At 36.7% G+C, this 18,330-nt stretch overlaps 1 long non-coding RNA gene across 1 annotated transcript; it reads left to right on the plus strand.

The window, feature by feature from the left end:
• The first annotated feature begins 3,715 nt into the window (after positions 1 to 3,715).
• LOC131697655 (uncharacterized) lies at positions 3,716 to 15,144 on the plus strand. Its single transcript, XR_009307425.1, has 3 exons — positions 3,716 to 3,798; positions 14,256 to 14,324; positions 14,648 to 15,144. It is a non-coding gene; the product is annotated as an uncharacterized LOC131697655 (long non-coding RNA).
• Positions 15,145 to 18,330: the final 3,186 nt, after the last annotated feature.

An 18,330-nucleotide genomic window follows, 5' to 3' on the forward strand; every position in this document is an offset into this window, starting at 1 on the left:
CAGAGTTTCTCAAACATGGTCCTGGGAACCCCCTGTGTCTGCTGGTTTTCATTCCAACCCGAGCTCACCGTTACATAACTATACCCTTAATGAACTAATGTGCCTAATTAGACCTTTTTACTTGTTTTCAGCTCTTAAACAGTTGCAGTTCAAGCTACTTAAAAAACGTTACAGCTAACTTGAAGTCTACAACTGTTTAAGAGCTGAAAACAAGTACAAAAAAGTCTAGTTAAGCAAATTATTAGTTCAATTAAGGGTATGGTTAAGTAACTGAGAGCTCGGTTGGAATGAAAACCAACAGACGGTGTCCCCAGGACTGAAATTGAGAAGCCCTGTACTAGTATATTAAATGCTAGAGAAAATATTTTTAGTTTATAAAGTCAGAAGGCCTATACGAATGCAGCTCATTTGTGTGGAGTCTTGCTTGACTGTGTTCACCACTAAGCATCTCATGGAATAAATCAACTGATTAAAATATGTGTCTATTCATTTTATTAGGTGTTATTTTTGATTGCGACTTCAAAAATCTGTTTTACATGCCGTATTATTCTTAAGAGGAAAGCCTAAGTGAAACGCTTTCCATGTTTTATGCAACCAGCTCAGATGTTTTAATTTAAAAGTGCTTTCAGGTGTAGAACTAGCTGCTGCTGAATTAGTAATCATTTACAGTTTACATTAAGGTTTTTAAAATAAAAATTAAATCAGAAAAAATACAGTGAACTCTTATAAACTTTGTACAATCGAACCAGGTGGCTAGGGGCAATGTAAATACATAGAAAATGATCTGGCTCAAATGAATTACAATTATTTTTAAGGCTGACTTGTTCCCAATTAAAAACATTGACATTAGACAATGCTTTGGATTGATATTAAATAAGTACTGGGATTGCTGAAAGGAAAATATATCAGTGCAACGACTACAATGTATTATGACCTGCTTTAGTAAACTACAGAACTGAAACAATAAAGATTTAATTAAGATATATAGTTCTGGAGTAAGTAGAGTTAGGCAATATCTGGTCAAAAGGAAATGAAATGCTGAGTGGAGTTCTGCACTTGTCACAGAGAGGCCAAGTCATGGAAAGTAGATAGGGAAGGATATTGAGACATAAAAGCCTTTTATGTGTGATATACTGTGAGAAAAAAATGTAAAACAAGTTTATTTTTTAAAATGAATTGTAAACTTCTGTATTTTTTTTATTATTTTATTTTCATGTTTTTGTTTGGACTGGGGGGCACAGGAAAACGACATATTTTATTACTAAGAATCAGAGTAGAGAATGCGCTTAGCTTTTTAGGAGGATACAGTTGAATGATTTCCTCATCACTCAATAGCCTCTGCTTTCTTGGCGTTAAATCTGAGGTTAGCAGTTTTATCATTCACCACCTTATCTTATTATACACAGGTCTCACACTATATAATAATATTAATAATACTTCATACTGGTGTGTGAGTATGCTATATTACTGTGATTTACTGTTATTATTTTTAATCATAATCTATAACTGTTAATAGTATAATTATCAAATGTTTATAGTGGATCTCAAACACCTTACCAACAATAATACATTATTATAAATAGTATTTAAGATTACTATTCCACTGAAAACTACCTTAAATATACTATGCAGTCAACCTTTTTCTATTGTCAGGGGTCGAAGGTAAAGTGTCAACTCCAAACCAATTTTTTCCCCCCAGATTTCCAGCATGGAATAAATCAACTTTAATATATTGAAAAGGATTTGACCTTCAACATGCGGTGTGAACCAGTGCCTTAACTGCAGTACAAGAGCCAGACTTGTCTACACAAACAGTAATTGAGCATTTACCCTTGTCTCACCTGCATGGAGACATATTCTGTAATAGCAGTGCACCACACAGCACTGTTCCACAGAGCTCTGCGGTCTCTATAAAGGTATTTTGAAACTCTCCTAAAGAGTACCTAATGATACCAAAGCCAATAACAATGGATTCTTGTCACAAATCAGACATGCATTTTTCCACATTACAAAGACACTCTCACAACCAGAATATTATATTTGGATATTCTGAAGAACATTGACCTCTTATTGTTGGTAGAGCCTGGATAATGACAAGAAGTATCCAACAAAATGTGCATGACATTTTATCTCAGACTATAAACACAGGGATAACTAACAGTGAGCTCAAGGAAGATGGAAGAATGATTATGACCCGGTGAATGAAAACCTGGACAGTAAGAAGTCTTGAAGAAGTAAATGCTCCAGAGTTTAAAAGTTTATTATTTGTATTATTGTCAGAAATAGTAAAGATCAGCTAAACTCATGACATAAAGCAATACCGGTGGTGAAGTGAGTTATGCAATAGGTTGACAATTCATCAACAATTTTCACAGTAGTTATATAGCCCTTCTCAATGTTCTACAGTTTGGTTAGACTGATAGATAAAGTACAATTACTGTAATCATCATAGTCAGCTGTGGATCACTACAATTTAATGACTACATTTTTCTTGCTGGACAAAGTGATTCTCCACCATGGGTTAAAATCTCACTCCTACCCAATCAACACCCTATGCAATCTGTGTCTTTAGAAGCAGTATTTTAGTCCCATCCCTAACACTACCCTGGGTCATTGCTATTTAAGCCGTGTGTTCTTTGTGAAACCCTGTGACACATCTTAGAAACTGAAACTCATCATGTTTTTAAGTATAAACTAAAGACAATTGTTATCTTGTACCAGATAAAAAGAAGCTATGCAAGCCTAGCAGTTGTTCTGTCTTTTATTGTAAAGTACCTTGCGATTTCTAGGTATGGCACAAAATCCTGGCATATCCAAGCTGTTTCATATCAAATAGACTAAAATAATACAACTGTATTGCTTCCCCGTGCACCTGCTAGTACTCTCCACTAGATGGCAATAGTTTTCTCAGTCTAAAATCCCTCTTGCACAGCTGTGTATTACAGAACAATTTAATTATACCATTTGTATATTTCAAATACAATTAGCTAGCTTTTGCATTGCTGTTGAAATTTCTGATGATTTCAAACAATTTGTTTTAAATTGATTATGTGTATTATTACAATACAGTGATAAATCCCTCTTTAAAAAAAAAAACAAAAACAAAAAAATGAATATATTTAATTGAAAATAAGTAACTTCCAGCCAGACTGTGTGAGGACAATTTACTGTATACCAAGATACCTTTCATTTAACTTAAGAAGTTGCTTATTTATTGTTTCCCCATTTTTTTTTAACATGGTTCTATAGTGTGGATTTTACAAAAACAGTATGTGCCATTGGCATTAAAATAATAAACTTTTTCCCACAATCAGTGGAAACACCCATTTCATGGCCTACCACTGGAGGGCAGCACAAGAATGATACAAGTTTTACTATCAACGCACAGAGAAAATATTGACTGGAAAGATCTGACGTTTCATTTTCACAAATCCACGTTCTATAACAGCTTTCCTTAATTATTTAATTCATTTTAGCTTAGCAACTGTGACCTTAATAGAATTAAACGTTTTAAAAGTTCTTTCACACCCATATCAAGAAATGTTCTACTCAAACCATGTATCATAGAATTACAAAATAAAATTAATATAACTGACATCGCCAGATTAGTAAGGTTAAATGTATAATTTACCAAGTAGAGTTCTGTTAAATATATAATCAGCTGCTTATGCATGATAGCTAAGAAACATTCTTACACACAGAAACCTCAACACTAATCAGGAAGCTGCATTGCAGGGCACTACAACACGCTAGATGACCAATAAAGTTCCTGATAGAGAAAAGGAAGGCATTGAAAAGGTAAATAAACTTAAATTAGATATTTTAAATGTTTAAGATAACAATAACGTCACTTTTTACCAGTTTATCATTGCAACAAATCTTTCATTGTGGGGCGTTATTTTGGTTGGTGACCTTGTTTAATTAAGGGGGCGCGTCATCTACGGACGAAGTACCCTGATCGGTGTTACTGAAACAACATAAGTACGAACAAAAATTGCAATGCATTTTGCAAGGATGAAGCTAATATTTATATAATACTATATTAATTGATGAAAGGCATGTTTTCTACACACGTGTGGCTATTGATTTTACAAAAACTTAAAGGGAGAAACATTGACGTCCCCTTTCTCAAGTGGTTCTTAACAGTTTGATCTATGCAATGTATTGGTACGTTTAATGCAGTAACAACGTCTCATTAGAATCTCTAGGGGGCGACATTTCACTTAAAGAATGTCAATAAAAACTAGATGGTAACTTTACAAGTAAAGTTGTGGGGCTTGCTTTATTGGGAAAGTGGTCAAAGTAGCTGATTTGTGTCAAAAGTCACATTGTTTACTAATTGTCTCATGCTTAGAACGTACAATAATTTGAAATTTCTCAAAGTTCTATGACAGTTAATTCAATGCGGTTACTAAAACAGCTGTACCTCTTGATTGGTAGACACCATTCCTGTTTTGATTTCGTATTTGAATAGCAGAGAAGTAGATGAAGATTTCATTTGCTCTAAGTATTTGTCTAACTTGTTGAGAAAGTGGTCAAAGTAGCTGATTTGTGTCAAAAGTTACATCGTTTGCTTCCAAATGTTGGAAGTCTGGGAGTTTTTAAAAAATGGGGAGCTTTAGAATGTTGAAAAAAATCCCATTAAAGAGAATGAAGATGGACAGAAAAAAAGGACAAAATGAGTAATAGTTTAAAAAGTATAAAAGATATCAAAAAGTTGTATACAAGCACACTATTCCAGACCGATCTACACGTTTTAAAGTTTGAACGGCGTTTCTAGCTTAAACGATGTAAGAGGAGTAGCGTGCCAAAGAATAAGAAGAAGAAGAAGAAGAAGAAGAAGAAGAAGAAGATGTCGAAGATTTAAAGAGGGGACCCTTGCTTCGCAAGCCCCACTAAAAATCCTAAAACTGAATTGAAGTTTCCTTCCTCTGCTGTGGAGTTGTACAAATGCTTGTACGGTGTAGGAATGAGAAGCAACACCTATAGCTTGGCAGCCATTAAAGACAGGCTTGCTATATTTAAAAAAATGGTTTTATGTTTTCCTTTGGTTGGGAAGTCTACCTCTCTTTGCTAATGCTAATTCTTCCTCCTTATATAAACTCCAGTGTTTAATGATATATTGCTGGTGACATTATGGAACAACACAATGAATTGCTTGTGGCCACCGCATTGTAAGCGCAGCTTGTTAAATTGTCTGGCTGGGAGTGTTACTTGGCAGGAAGGCTACCATGCCTGTAAATTAGACAGAGCTTGTGTTTATAATCCTATATTAAAATTCAGTGGCATTTACAGCCACCAACCGGGCGTACTTTTTTAGTCATCTTGGGTTTCATGGTGTTTTTTTTTTTATTTTAAAAAAATATAAGGATTTGAAACAGCACAATATGCAAACAGGCTGGCAAAAAAAAAAAAAAAAAAAAAAAACAGCTTCTAATGGGAATTTTAAGCTTGTTTGTGGTAAGTAATGTGTCTGACCCAGTGGGAAACTGAATATTTACTTGTGAAAAACACTCTTTGCATACCAAACACTTGTGTCTCTTGTTCAAAGATGATTTATTTATTCTTCAGCCCAAACATGTCAGAGGCAGATTTCTTTTTCTCTTTTTTTTTGTACCTTTTCATGGCAATATACCATTTGACATTTTGTATTTTTCACATGAATATAATGGTGCTGGATTTCTCACAATGAGACCAAGCTGTTGTTCTCGGTGTTAATCTTCACGACACTTGGAAGCTTTATTTTGTTCTCTGGATGGGTCAACGTTTTAATTTTGTATTCTGAATTAGACTCTGTCATGTCTCTTGGTTTTGGCACTATGTTGTAATCAGGTGCTCAAAATTAAGTTTTAGTAAGCTATCCCTGACTAGAAATGATATCATTGTCCTGAATTACTAATTACTGCTCACTCTTTAGCTCTGTTAATGATTCATCTACTGTAGTCTCCTCAAATACACCTGGGAGAAAAGGATTTGAAAACATTGCAGGCCTATAAATTGAGATCTGTTGCTGTTATGGTCACACCATTTTTTATTCAGGCTCGAGAGACAACTGATCTAAATAAAAAAATTAAAAAAAACCTGACAAATCAGAAAAGAAGAAAATGTTGCAGAGTTCACAAACATGCAAAAGCTTTGCAAACTGGACCCCAAATTAAATTTTAAGGAAAGCTTTAGCACACAAGATAACAGTACAGTATCTCTAACAATAGCAGAAGAAATTTCTGGGTCAGGTAGCATTGTGTTGTGCATGGGGTTGAGAGCATTTAAAATTGCTTTAATGAGTGCACACCAATGTCAAACAGATATTACCATTTATGGGAAGAAAATACAGAATGGTTTCTCTGTATTTAAATCTGAGGCTGCAGTACTGCAAGGACTGGCAGGCACTGTTCACCTAGCACAACTGTATTTATTTCCCAACCCATCATGGCCTATGATCTGTTCTGAAGTTAATTACATTACAGGCTGGCCCTAATGGGTTAATTGTTTTAAACGACTAAAGTTTATATTATTTAGAATATCCATACTATTTAGAACATAAGAACATAAGAAAGTTTACAAACGAGAGGAGGCCATTGTGCACACAAAATGCAATGCTGTGTACTGAATATGGAAGAAATTCCTCATGGATGATCATGGGAAATCAAACACCTTTAATAAGATGTGGGGACCATTACTGGAGATTATTTGATTCATATAATCTTTAAAGTATGGTTGCTGTAAATACAGTGGCACACAAAAGTATATACATATTATTCGATGTCAAAGAGAATTATGCATGGTTCTAAAATCAGCCTTTTTGTGTATATTTTTGTAAATAAAAAAGGAACAAAATGCTCTTTGGATTGAAGGCCTTAACAAGCAATAGTTGACACATGCTATAACGGTACAGTATATGGAACAGCAACGCCACATACGTGTCAAATGTATACGTAGCTAACTAATGGAAAGATTTAATCAAAAGTAACCTCAGTGGGTATGCTAAATTAGCAAGAATCACAATTAAGATTAAATCATAAATTTAAACCCAAGCAGGGAACGTGACTTAATCCTAAGTGTTCAAAGTATCCAACCTAAATAATGTAGCGTGCCTCAAAGGGCAGGGGTAAGAGGACATGAATTGTTGAATTTACATGACTAATATAATCCCTATGGACAGCATGAGCGAATACCAGGAGATAGCATAAACACAACCACGTTTCCAGCATTCATCTAGGATGATGTTTTCTAGTGGGTATTGCACACTGAAGCCATACTGTATGTTGTCAGAAGAAAGTGCAAGATATACAGTACATAAAAAAAAAAAAAAATACTAGAAATGACTTATTGTGTTTCAGGATCAAGAATTGTCTGACATAAGAATATAATTTATATTTAGTATTGTGTAAATCAGAACCATACAGATGTCTAGGCTTTAGCAGAATCTTGTACTACACTCAAACAAGGCTTGTACTGACCATAGAACCAAAAAATTGCTTGTGCTTTATGAATTATTTTTGGTCGTCCATAAACCACACGCCATACTAACTACTTTCCTCTGTATGTCTAGCCCCTTAATTCTTAATGTCGGGATCCTTTGTACCCTTGGCAGATTTACAGATCTTCTCTCGTGTAAGATTTTCACTTTATAACCCTTTGGTTTCAGCAAAAGAATCTAAGACAAATAGTTGTGGTCCGTCCCGATTATCTTTCATTGGAGATTTACAATTGCCACATCAAGGCCTTAAATGGGATAGACCAAAAGCATTCACAACAGTGACAAAGTGACTTTGGTCACTTAACATTCTTTTAAGGCTAACAACCCTCACATCCTCTTCAATTTGGCTCACAGTAGTAGAGTGTTTAGTGTTTCCATTAATAAATACTAATACTGGTCATTTTTAATGTCTGCTAATGCTTCAGTCACCAATGCAACTGTAAGGAAAAAAAGTAAAATAAATAATAGGTAAATAATATTCTGTGACACAGCCATGATATGAAAGACAATGATATGCAAGTCGATTGTTAATTAACATCCAACATTCTTTGTGCGTCTCCATGGTAACGCAAGCTGGCTGTTTACTTCACAATAGCTGCAGAGCAGTGAATTTCATTTAAAACCGGCATTCATAAAGAATGCAAAATTGTCAACACAGAAAGAGAGTGTGAATATAAAATGAATACAGAACCCAACTTCTCTATTTATATCATATTTTTAGGTTTTAGCTGCACTGCAAAATGGAAAGAATATGAGTCTGTCATAATGAAGAACTCACTCAATTGTTCAACTGTTAACACTGTGCTAGTTGTCTCATAATAGCCATCATAAGGGTTGGATTGTATCATGATTGATGATTAGTTTTATGGAATTCAAAAGGATATGTTAGCTCATTAATTCACAAATAAAGGATAGAAGCCTAATACAGTAACTAGTAACAGGAAAAAAAGAGTAATCAAAACATTTTCATGAGAATGGTATCGCTTTATGTACTCTTTCAGCGGTGATAATTGCCTTAACAGGACCTAAACCATGTTTAGGCAGGCCGGGCCACGTTTCAAGATGAAAACCAGGCATACTAGAATGTGAGGGACACTTACCATATCTACAGAAATATCGGACATATTCAATTGGAAATCAAATTGTTGTTTTATTCTGTAATCTAGTAACACACAACAACCACCAGACAAAATCAGAAACATGTAATTGTAATAAAAAAAAGATGTCAAAACAAATGTAAAACAGACTTTGCTTTCTCCAATTGATATACCCTGAAGGAAAGACTTCCTGCCAGCCATAATTTAATTTAACAAATTTAAGAAAAGGACACGAGGTCACTCTAAACACTAGATGCAAAAGTCAAGGCCTGGGTCACCAACTAGGCTAAAGCCCATAAAACACTTGGCAACCTTTTTTTTCTGACAACTTGCTGTACGTTTTGTAGACATTTTAAAGCAATTTTTGCCATGTGAATAGTTCAAACCACAATATAAACAATCTTGATTTGAGCTAATTGCTTAACAAATGGTCCCAACAACAAGAGAAGTTTCCAGAGAGCAGCCTGGTGTTGCTTTATTTTATAACGAACAAAGTTGGCAGTGTCAAGAGGAAATTGTTTCAATAAAACAAACAGGTATACTGTAGATATAAGAGAGAACAAGAAAGGTGTATGCCTTTGCTTCATTATGGGCTAGTTCATAGGGATTTTCTTACATACACATAACAAAAACATTACAAAAAATAAGACAGCTCTATAGTGCCATTATTGGTGGCAGTGAAAAACAAATTATTTCTTACTCAGCAACCCCCAATGAACTTTTGTGTTGATGATGCAGTGCTCTGTTGAACCACACACTGAAAAGATGGTCTCACTGGGCAGTATCAAGGGAAGGAATTAATCAAGCTATAACAGGGAAGAAATTGACCAAGTTGGGAGCTGATAGTAACCCTGGGTTCGGACCCTAGGAGGATTCTATACTCTTTTTTGGTTTCAAAATGAAATGGAATCCAATAAACATCCACATTCTGTTACAGACAAAATACATGGAAGAGACTCACAGGTACTGGTATAGATTTTCAAATCCTTGGTACACAAAGTGCCCCGATATTAAAACTGCATATAATATATATGTGTATGCCTGTGTACATTGGGCAAAATATTAAATGCAGCTCACAAAAAGAAAACCACAGGTGCCATAATAATAAACTCGTAATAAAAACAAACATTCAGCAACAACACAAGTAAGAGATAATAAGGTAGCGTTAATATGACTAATAAAACACTGGCATAATTAGCAAAGTAATCAACTACAAATGTTATCTCAATGTACTATTTCATATGCCGTATTGTAATCTGTCACACCTATTTAAATGTCATGCCGGCAAATATGTGATTGGTTTGTTTATGCTCCTGTCTTTGTGCTTGCTCAAATAAATAACATATTTTGCTAAATGTATTTCACAGTTTAATTATAGGTGGGTATATACATGTTATAAATACGGATGCAGTGTCATCCAAGCCTACAAGGTTAAAGAAGCTCTGTTTTGTAATCTGAATCAGTGCCAATCCCTCAGGATAACCAAACTTGTTATGTTATTTCCAGGTTTAAAAATAATGTCCTAAATAATGTGTGTGTTTGTAAGGATTATATGGTATTGTAGAAGTTAGAGATCACAGGGCAATTAAAGAAAGTATTTGTTTTACAAAAGATTTGCTCCCCTTCCTCAAGTAGTATGTCTTGGAGTAATTGAGTGTGTGTTTAGTATCGGACAGATCAATACATTCATTTGATTAAATGTGACAAGATAACACCTCTGCAGGTCTCCAGAGTTCTATTACTCCTTAATAGTTTGCTCCAGGGAGCATGCAACAAACTGCATTTGTAATTCATACTGGATGTCCATTTGAAAAAGTAGAATAGACCATTATTGTTCACAGTGATTCTTTTCCCTTTCTGTACGTTTTTGCCTTTGCAGTATTTTAAATAGATCAGTTTAATTTTCATGGAATTAACACATCGCAAGAAATCCAGCCAATAACACCTAACATGCATTGAGATATATTGTCATTTTTGTAATACATTTTGAGTCAATGTTAAGTGAATGACATATTTTATGTCAGTTTGTCATTGCCCTTTTATATTCACCTCAACAAGTGAATATTTCTAGTTTAAAGTCTGCCTCCTAACTAAGTGAGTGAGAACTAGTTTAAACTCGCAGAGTGCCAGTTTTGTATGCTAAATGTCACCATGTATCACAAGCAAACCCCGCTCGTCATCAATAACATCTCCTATTGAGTTTATACCTTACTATAATCTCAATATTGGCGTCCCCTAAAGATGTGATAACTATAGTTACATTTTGTAACTTCACTATAGTAACAGTAAAGCAGAATATTCACTGTATGGGTTCTATTGACATTCGTAAAGCTCAAACAGACCTCAGGTTCAAGCCTTGAAACAGTTCAATTCTACACAAAACCCCCCTGTATCAAATAGCTATTGTTCAGAGCAGCTGATACTTTATTTCAACATCTTTATAAGATTTTGGAGCCTAAAGAGAGACCACTTAAAATGTATTTGAATCTAAGAAGCAAATACTGACTGTAAGAGCTTGGTAATGATATTTACTGTTTTTGATCTTAAAGTTATGAGTTTTAGTTATATGGGCCCTGTTTATCATGAGCTGCCAATATAATATTGCTAGCTGTCCCACTGCTGACCTACAGTAGAGCCAATTATTACTGGGTTAATTAATATTTTCATAAAAGGCTACCATCAAGGGGAAAACATTCTATATTATGTCTGCTGTTTTACTTTGTGTTGCTATATTTGCTTGTTTTTATGGTTCTCCATATTCCAGTTCTAAGCCTAATAATAATAAGTGTTACTATTATTATTGTAACTTTGTGTGTGGTTCAGGGGGCAGTAGCTGGGACGCCTTCCCCATTCTTTCCTGTTAATCTATCTGAGACTCTTTACTGTCAATTTCTCTATTTAAACCTCAAGTCATGCCCTTGCTCACTGCCTTGCTTTTTTTGTTTGCGTGTCACTATTTTTGTCTTGATTATTTTCTAATGTCTAACTTATGACTTGTATCTTGCACTTTATTCATCTCTAAAAGGGTGTCGCTCACTGGCAGGGGCTCCCTTCTAAAAATCATTGCATTGGAAGGACACAGTTCTTTGGCTGGAGGAAATACATTTTCATGCAAGAAAGAAGTCCCTCCCACAGGACCCTGCCCAACTCTGGTTGCCATGACGCCAAAATAAATGCCATGACAACCAGTACAACACAAAGACACAGCACTGGTGTTCTCTGCTTAATAGACAACAAATAAAGAAACGCCAGAGTTGTGGTTTAGGTCTTGCGTTGTGTTTTGAACACATTATTTATTCTTTATTTGCCCCTTCATATTTTACAAAGAATAAATTGAAGTCCTAGTTGGCATTTTACTAAGTTGCAAAGCAGCTTGCTGGCTGGCTGAATTGGTAAAGCATTGGACTCTGATTAGCAGTGTAGTTGGTTCAAGTCCTTCTTTTATGTTCAAATAGTGGGTAATTTCAAATATAGACAAGCAACTTGGAAGTGAGGTGGCAAAGTGGGCATACTTACTATAATACTGTGCTGTTCTTCTTGGAGGGCTGATTCCTTCCCTTATTTTCAAACACTTGGCTGATGTCCTATACAGACAATGAAAAAGCAAAGCCTTCCATGGAAGTGAGGTGGCGCAGTGAGTTAATTCACTCGTATGCTGTGCTGTTATCCTTGGAGGAACTGGGTTCAAATCCCACTGGTTCTGTCCTTTATTTTCCAAGAATTGGATAATGTCCTACATAGGCAATGAAAAAGCAAACTCTTCCTAGTATGCTGTACTGATCCACCTTGGTGGACGGGATTCAAATACCGCTGGTTTTTCTTTGTTTGCCAAGACTTAGATAATGTCCTATATAGACAATGAAAAGCAGAGCCTTCCATGGATGGGAGGTGGCACAGGGGGTTCGCTCCCTAGTATGCTGTGCTGTTGCATCTTGGTGGGCCAGGGTTCAAATCCCACTCGTTCCATCCTTTATTTTCAAATATTTGGTTAATTTACCTTAAAAGTCACTGTGAAGCGCAGCTTTCCTGTGGGAGCTTGTGGCGCAGTGGGTTAGTCCCACAGCCCGCTCTCCCTGAAGACGGCGGTTCGAATCCCGCTCCCGGAGGTGAGTTCCTGAGGTGAGTAATGATGTTGGTTGTAAGTAACAGTGTCGGTTGTGTTTCCACAGATGGAAGAGGAGAAGACCTGTCCTGCGGAAGTAGGATAGGATAGGATAGGATAGGATAGAAGGGGGGGGGGTCTGGCCCCCCCCGCCCGGGTGGAGAGTGAAAGGTGGGTGTGTTGCTGCCTGAGACGAGAGTAGTGCGACAAACAATAGTTTTTGTCCACTTGTCTACCATTAAAGAAGATCCTTCCAACTACTCATTGTTTTATAAGGTCTCATACTTTTACAAGGTCATACTTACTTACTTACAGGGTCATAGTTACTAAAAAAATAAGTATGACCTTGTAAAAGTATGAGACCTTATAAAACAATGAGTAGTTGGAAGGATCTTCTTTAATGGTAGACAAGTGGACAAAAACTATTGTTTGTCGCACTACTCTCGTCTCAGGCAGCAACACACCCACCTTTCACTCTCCACCCGGGCGGGGGGGGCCAGACCCCCCCCCCTTCTATCCTATCCTATCCTATCCTATCCTACTTCCGCAGGACAGGTCTTCTCCTCTTCCATCTGTGGAAACACAACCGACACTGTTACTTACAACCAACATCATTACTCACCTCAGGAACTCACCTCCGGGAGCGGGATTCGAACCGCCGTCTTCAGGGAGAGCGGGCTGTGGGACTAACCCACTGCGCCACAAGCTCCCACAGGAAAGCTGCGCTTCACAGTGACTTTTAAGGTAAATTAACCAAATATTTGAAAATAAAGGATGGAACGAGTGGGATTTGAACCCTGGCCCACCAAGATGCAACAGCACAGCATACTAGGGAGCGAACCCCCTGTGCCACCTCCCATCCATGGAAGGCTCTGCTTTTCATTGTCTATATAGGACATTATCTAAGTCTTGGCAAACAAAGAAAAACCAGCGGTATTTGAATCCCGTCCACCAAGGTGGATCAGTACAGCATACTAGGAAGAGTTTGCTTTTTCATTGCCTATGTAGGACATTATCCAATTCTTGGAAAATAAAGGACAGAACCAGTGGGATTTGAACCCAGTTCCTCCAAGGATAACAGCACAGCATACGAGTGAATTAACTCACTGCGCCACCTCACTTCCATGGAAGGCTTTGCTTTTTCATTGTCTGTATAGGACATCAGCCAAGTGTTTGAAAATAAGGGAAGGAACCAGCAGGATTCGGATCCAGTCCTGCAAGAACAGCACAGTATTATAGTGAGTTTGCCACCTCACTTCCATGGAAGTGTTTGCTTTTTCATTGTCTATGTAGGACATTATCCAATTATTTGAAAATAAAGAAAGGCACCACCAGGACTTGAATCCAGTCCTCCAAGAACAGCACAGCATAGCAGTGAGATAGCCCACTGTGCCATTTCACTTCCATGGAAGAACTTCCTTTTTCGACGACTATAAGGTAAAATTAACAAAGCCGCTGAAAATAAAGACCAGCACAACACGCAAGTGAACTAGCCCACTGTACCACCTGGCTCCATATACCCCCAGTAGTCTTTTGTGTATGAGGCTTTGTGTGAGAATCATGAATCTATTTGCAGTTACAGATTCATGCTACTGAAAGGAAGACAGATTTTGAAGCCAAACCTATTGCACAGTAGGTCTATGAGGTAAATAATTCCACTTCTTGCAGGTTTGACTTTTTGCAAAGTTTCTTAGTGCTGAAACAGTAAACATTAGATGTTTTTCTTGCCATTCCATTATGAAGTAAACTGTCATACCCCCTACTACTGTACTCAATCTACTTTTAATTAATTATTACTGATGAAACAACATGAGTGACAATCCCTCCTAAATAGGCCAAGTTAGCACTGCTGTTTAGGTGTCAACATGCCTAAGCATTACCTGCAACCAAAGCAGAGAAATAACTTTGATTTATTGGCGTTGCGTGAGTGAAGTGAGCTGTATTAACACACTCCTTTTCTTTCTGCAGAAGTGGACCTGGAAAGAGACAAAGTGGATTGAGAAAGGGGGTCTCAAGATTCGGGGAAGGGAAATGGAAGATTATCAAGGAAAGCTAACCCTGTAGAGGACAGCCGTTATGATCAAGGACATATGGAGGACCATGAAAAGGCTTAAAATGGTTTAAAGCAGTAGTTTAAAGTGTGTGTCGTTGTTTATGTGTAAATACCCTTTTAGGGCTTGTTATTGTTACTGTTATTATTACTGTTCTTGTTATATTAAGCATATTTAAAGAAATACATGTGTTCATTGCTTTATATAGTTCTTAGTATTTGCTGAGAAAGGGTGTATCATGTGGTTTGTCTTACCAAACATATACAATGCTCCAGTCCAAACTATTAAAGAATAGTCAGTACATATTTAGCATTATTGTAGAATGACGCCTCTGGTGGTTAGCATCGTGGACTCCTAAATCACTTGCCCGGTGGGCAAGCAGGAATATCCAAAGGTTTTATTCTTTAAACACGGGTGGCGACCTTCTATTCTTTTACACAGAGACAGAAGGGGAGAGGGAGAGGGGATAGGCATGATGTGGGAGGGGGAGACGGGAAAGGGGTGCATTGGGGGGGAGGGAGGGAGGGGTGAAAGGGGAGGTGGAGAGCAGAAGTATTCCTCCTGGAAGGACAGCTCCATGCACTGCACAGCCTCAGGGTGAAGCATGCGGGTTGCCAGCTGCTCGATACCATCCAGACTCAACAAGCGCAGGCTCCTCTTGTAATCCTAAAAGAGAGACAGAGGAAGAGACATGTCACAACTACACACTGGTCTACACCTGCATGTCTGTGCCTGTGTGCTGTGTCTGTGTGTATGTGCTGCAGCTAGTAACGGTTGCTTCCCAACCTTGGAGGACGATCGGTTCAGTTTCACCTCCGCCAGGGGAAACCCTGTCCTCTTTTCTAAGTCACAAAGCACTTCTCTCATTTTCCAATTCCTGAGGTTCTTCCTCCACTCAGCCCTTGCTCCTGTCCCGTGAATTGTTATTATTATTATTATTATTATTATTATTATTATTATTATTATTATTATTATTATTATTATTATTAATACATTTAAATTTTAAATGATTTTAGTTTTTCTTCCAAAAACATTACTAGATAAAGTTGGGATAATTACAAAAAATGTGGACAATTGTTTTGTAAAAAATACTGTGAAACCAGAATAGAAAGGGCCTAAACAGATGGCTGGTTATTCAAGGTCCAGAAAATTAAAGAACGTTTTTGAGGGGATTTATTCAGGTGACCGTCAGCCACTGGGACTGACTTAAGAGAGATTTGAACTCAAGCTCGTTCATTATCATCAACAGCAGAACGAGATCAAATAGATTTGTGACTTTGTGTGGGACTTTCCAACTCATGTTAAGTCGCCGGTTTTAAAACTCGGACTGAAAAAAAAGAAAAGGTTGCTGGAATATGAGGGCTGTGGTATCTTATAATGAGTTTTCTTCACTGGTTTCATGGTGCAGATATAAATGTTAATGTGGCATCAGTACAGGAAGCTAATAATCCAAGTTTTATTGTCAGAACTACACACTGGTCTACACCTGCATTTCTGTGTCTGCTGCAGTTCATATTGTGTGTGTGTGTGTGTGTGTGTGTGTGTTGTATCTGTGTGTCTGTGCTTCAGTTGGTATTGTATATTATTATTATTATTATTATTATTATTATTATTATTATTATTATTATTACATTTAAATTTCAAATGATTTTGTTTTTTCATCCATTGGGCGATTGTTTTGTAGTTGCACCAGGATTTTTAACACAGAATTTCATTTTTAGATTAAAAGAAAAAAAAAACACATGTTACTAACTGTTTAGCTTTAAACAGATAATCTGCTATACAATTTCTGAAGACTGCATCACCTGCAGCTTTTACCCTTAATCTTAATTACAAAATACAAAGATACACAGTATTGCTGATTCAATTAGCCGCAGTGTGATTTTATAATTCAGTGGCCAATCTTTGAAGCATAGGGATTCCAAAGACTTTCCACCACAATTCACATGAGTGCCTATAACAGTAGGAGAAAATGCCATGGCTTTATTCTGCATGCTGAGTATGCAAGCATTGTGACTGAGGCAATTTCCCACCATTAAATATAAGAAATTAATAACATACAATATAAACCATTCTTAGAGAAAGGGAATCTCAGAGTTTCTTTTTTATGCAGGGCTGTCAGTATAATATGGAAAGCTTTCCTTGGGGGAACACATTGATTCAAACAGTCAAAATCTGAAAACTATGAATAATGCAATCGTTTACATCAGCATAGTGGCATGACCATATTTAAATGAATAACACGCTTTTCATTTTATGCACACTTGGTTATTGTTAATTTGTACCTGAAAGATGTGTTCTTTTGGGGTACAAAAATACAATGCATTTAATAATTAAGATTTATTTTTAATTATTATTTATTTTTAATGTAGTTCAAAACACCCTTAACGAAATGTAGCATTGTAGTTCTGATAATGAAATGTAATTTTAATACCAAAATATACCATACACAATCATATTTACTGTATACAATTAGTATTTTTTTTTTTTTTTTTTATCAATTGCTTATCATTTTCTACCTGTTTTTCTACTCATTTGAAATTGGCAAATAAAATGTCCCCTCACTGCAACCTGTCAGGAGGGCTGAGATCAGTGGCTGCCATGCCAGCCTTCTCTTTTCAACCCCAGAACCAAAGCAACCTTACCCAGCCACTGAACCTTGGAGGCAAGTGACTAACCTAAAATAAGGTGCTTTGGATTTGTAGGGCACCTGGCCATTAGAGGTGAGCTACTGTATGCCAGTACTGTATTCCTGCGCAAGCTATGAGAGCACAAAGGCCAATGCAATTCTCTACTCCTTACTGCCCCCAGACAAGATTGACAACCGACAAGTTCATGCCAGTAGTAGTGCATTACTCATTTAATCATGGAGAAAGCATTGATGAAAAACTGAAAGACATATCTGTACATCAAACTAATGTCATTTTTATCTAAACACAATCTTTTGCACAGAGCCTGTTGATCTATAGTCTGATCTGATCTTTACAGAAATCATTGTTAACAATATGGGTTGTGAATAAGTCAGTTGTGCAAAATCTGTGAACTCGATGATAAAATACAAGCACACACTGTTTTAACATCCCTGAGGACAATAGACAACCAGGCAAGCTATGTCTTTTTGTGATTTACAACAGTCCCATGTGTTTATTTATAATTAGATGAAGATGTACAGGCAGATGTTTGGACTGATACTAGCATATATTGGAAGCATATTTGTAGATTATTTTGTAGACTGCCTCAGGAAGAAGTATGTGACCCGGGCCTATGTTACTACTGGAAGCGTTTTCAGCCTAGTTCCAGTAGGGGAACAAAGGGCTTTTTTGTAAGATTTTCCACTGCCATTTCACCATTGCATTGATTCACTGACATTTTATACATGTCACTAAGGGCAGAGAGTTGGGTGAAGTTCAGGAAAGAATCTGGAAAGGCTGGTATATAGGGCAAGACATCTTTCCTTGATGTTTTTATTATTCTGACTCAAATGAATTATGTTAAATCCATTAAAACAGATTTATGACATACAAAATGTGATTTTTTTTTCTCCTACTGTGAATAAGCAATCATGCTGACTTATAGCCATGGATCATTTCCTATCTTGTC

The sequence above is a fragment of the Acipenser ruthenus genome, chromosome 16, assembly GCF_902713425.1.
Source record: "Acipenser ruthenus chromosome 16, fAciRut3.2 maternal haplotype, whole genome shotgun sequence".
In the NCBI taxonomy this organism is placed as follows: Eukaryota; Metazoa; Chordata; class Actinopteri; order Acipenseriformes; family Acipenseridae; genus Acipenser; species Acipenser ruthenus.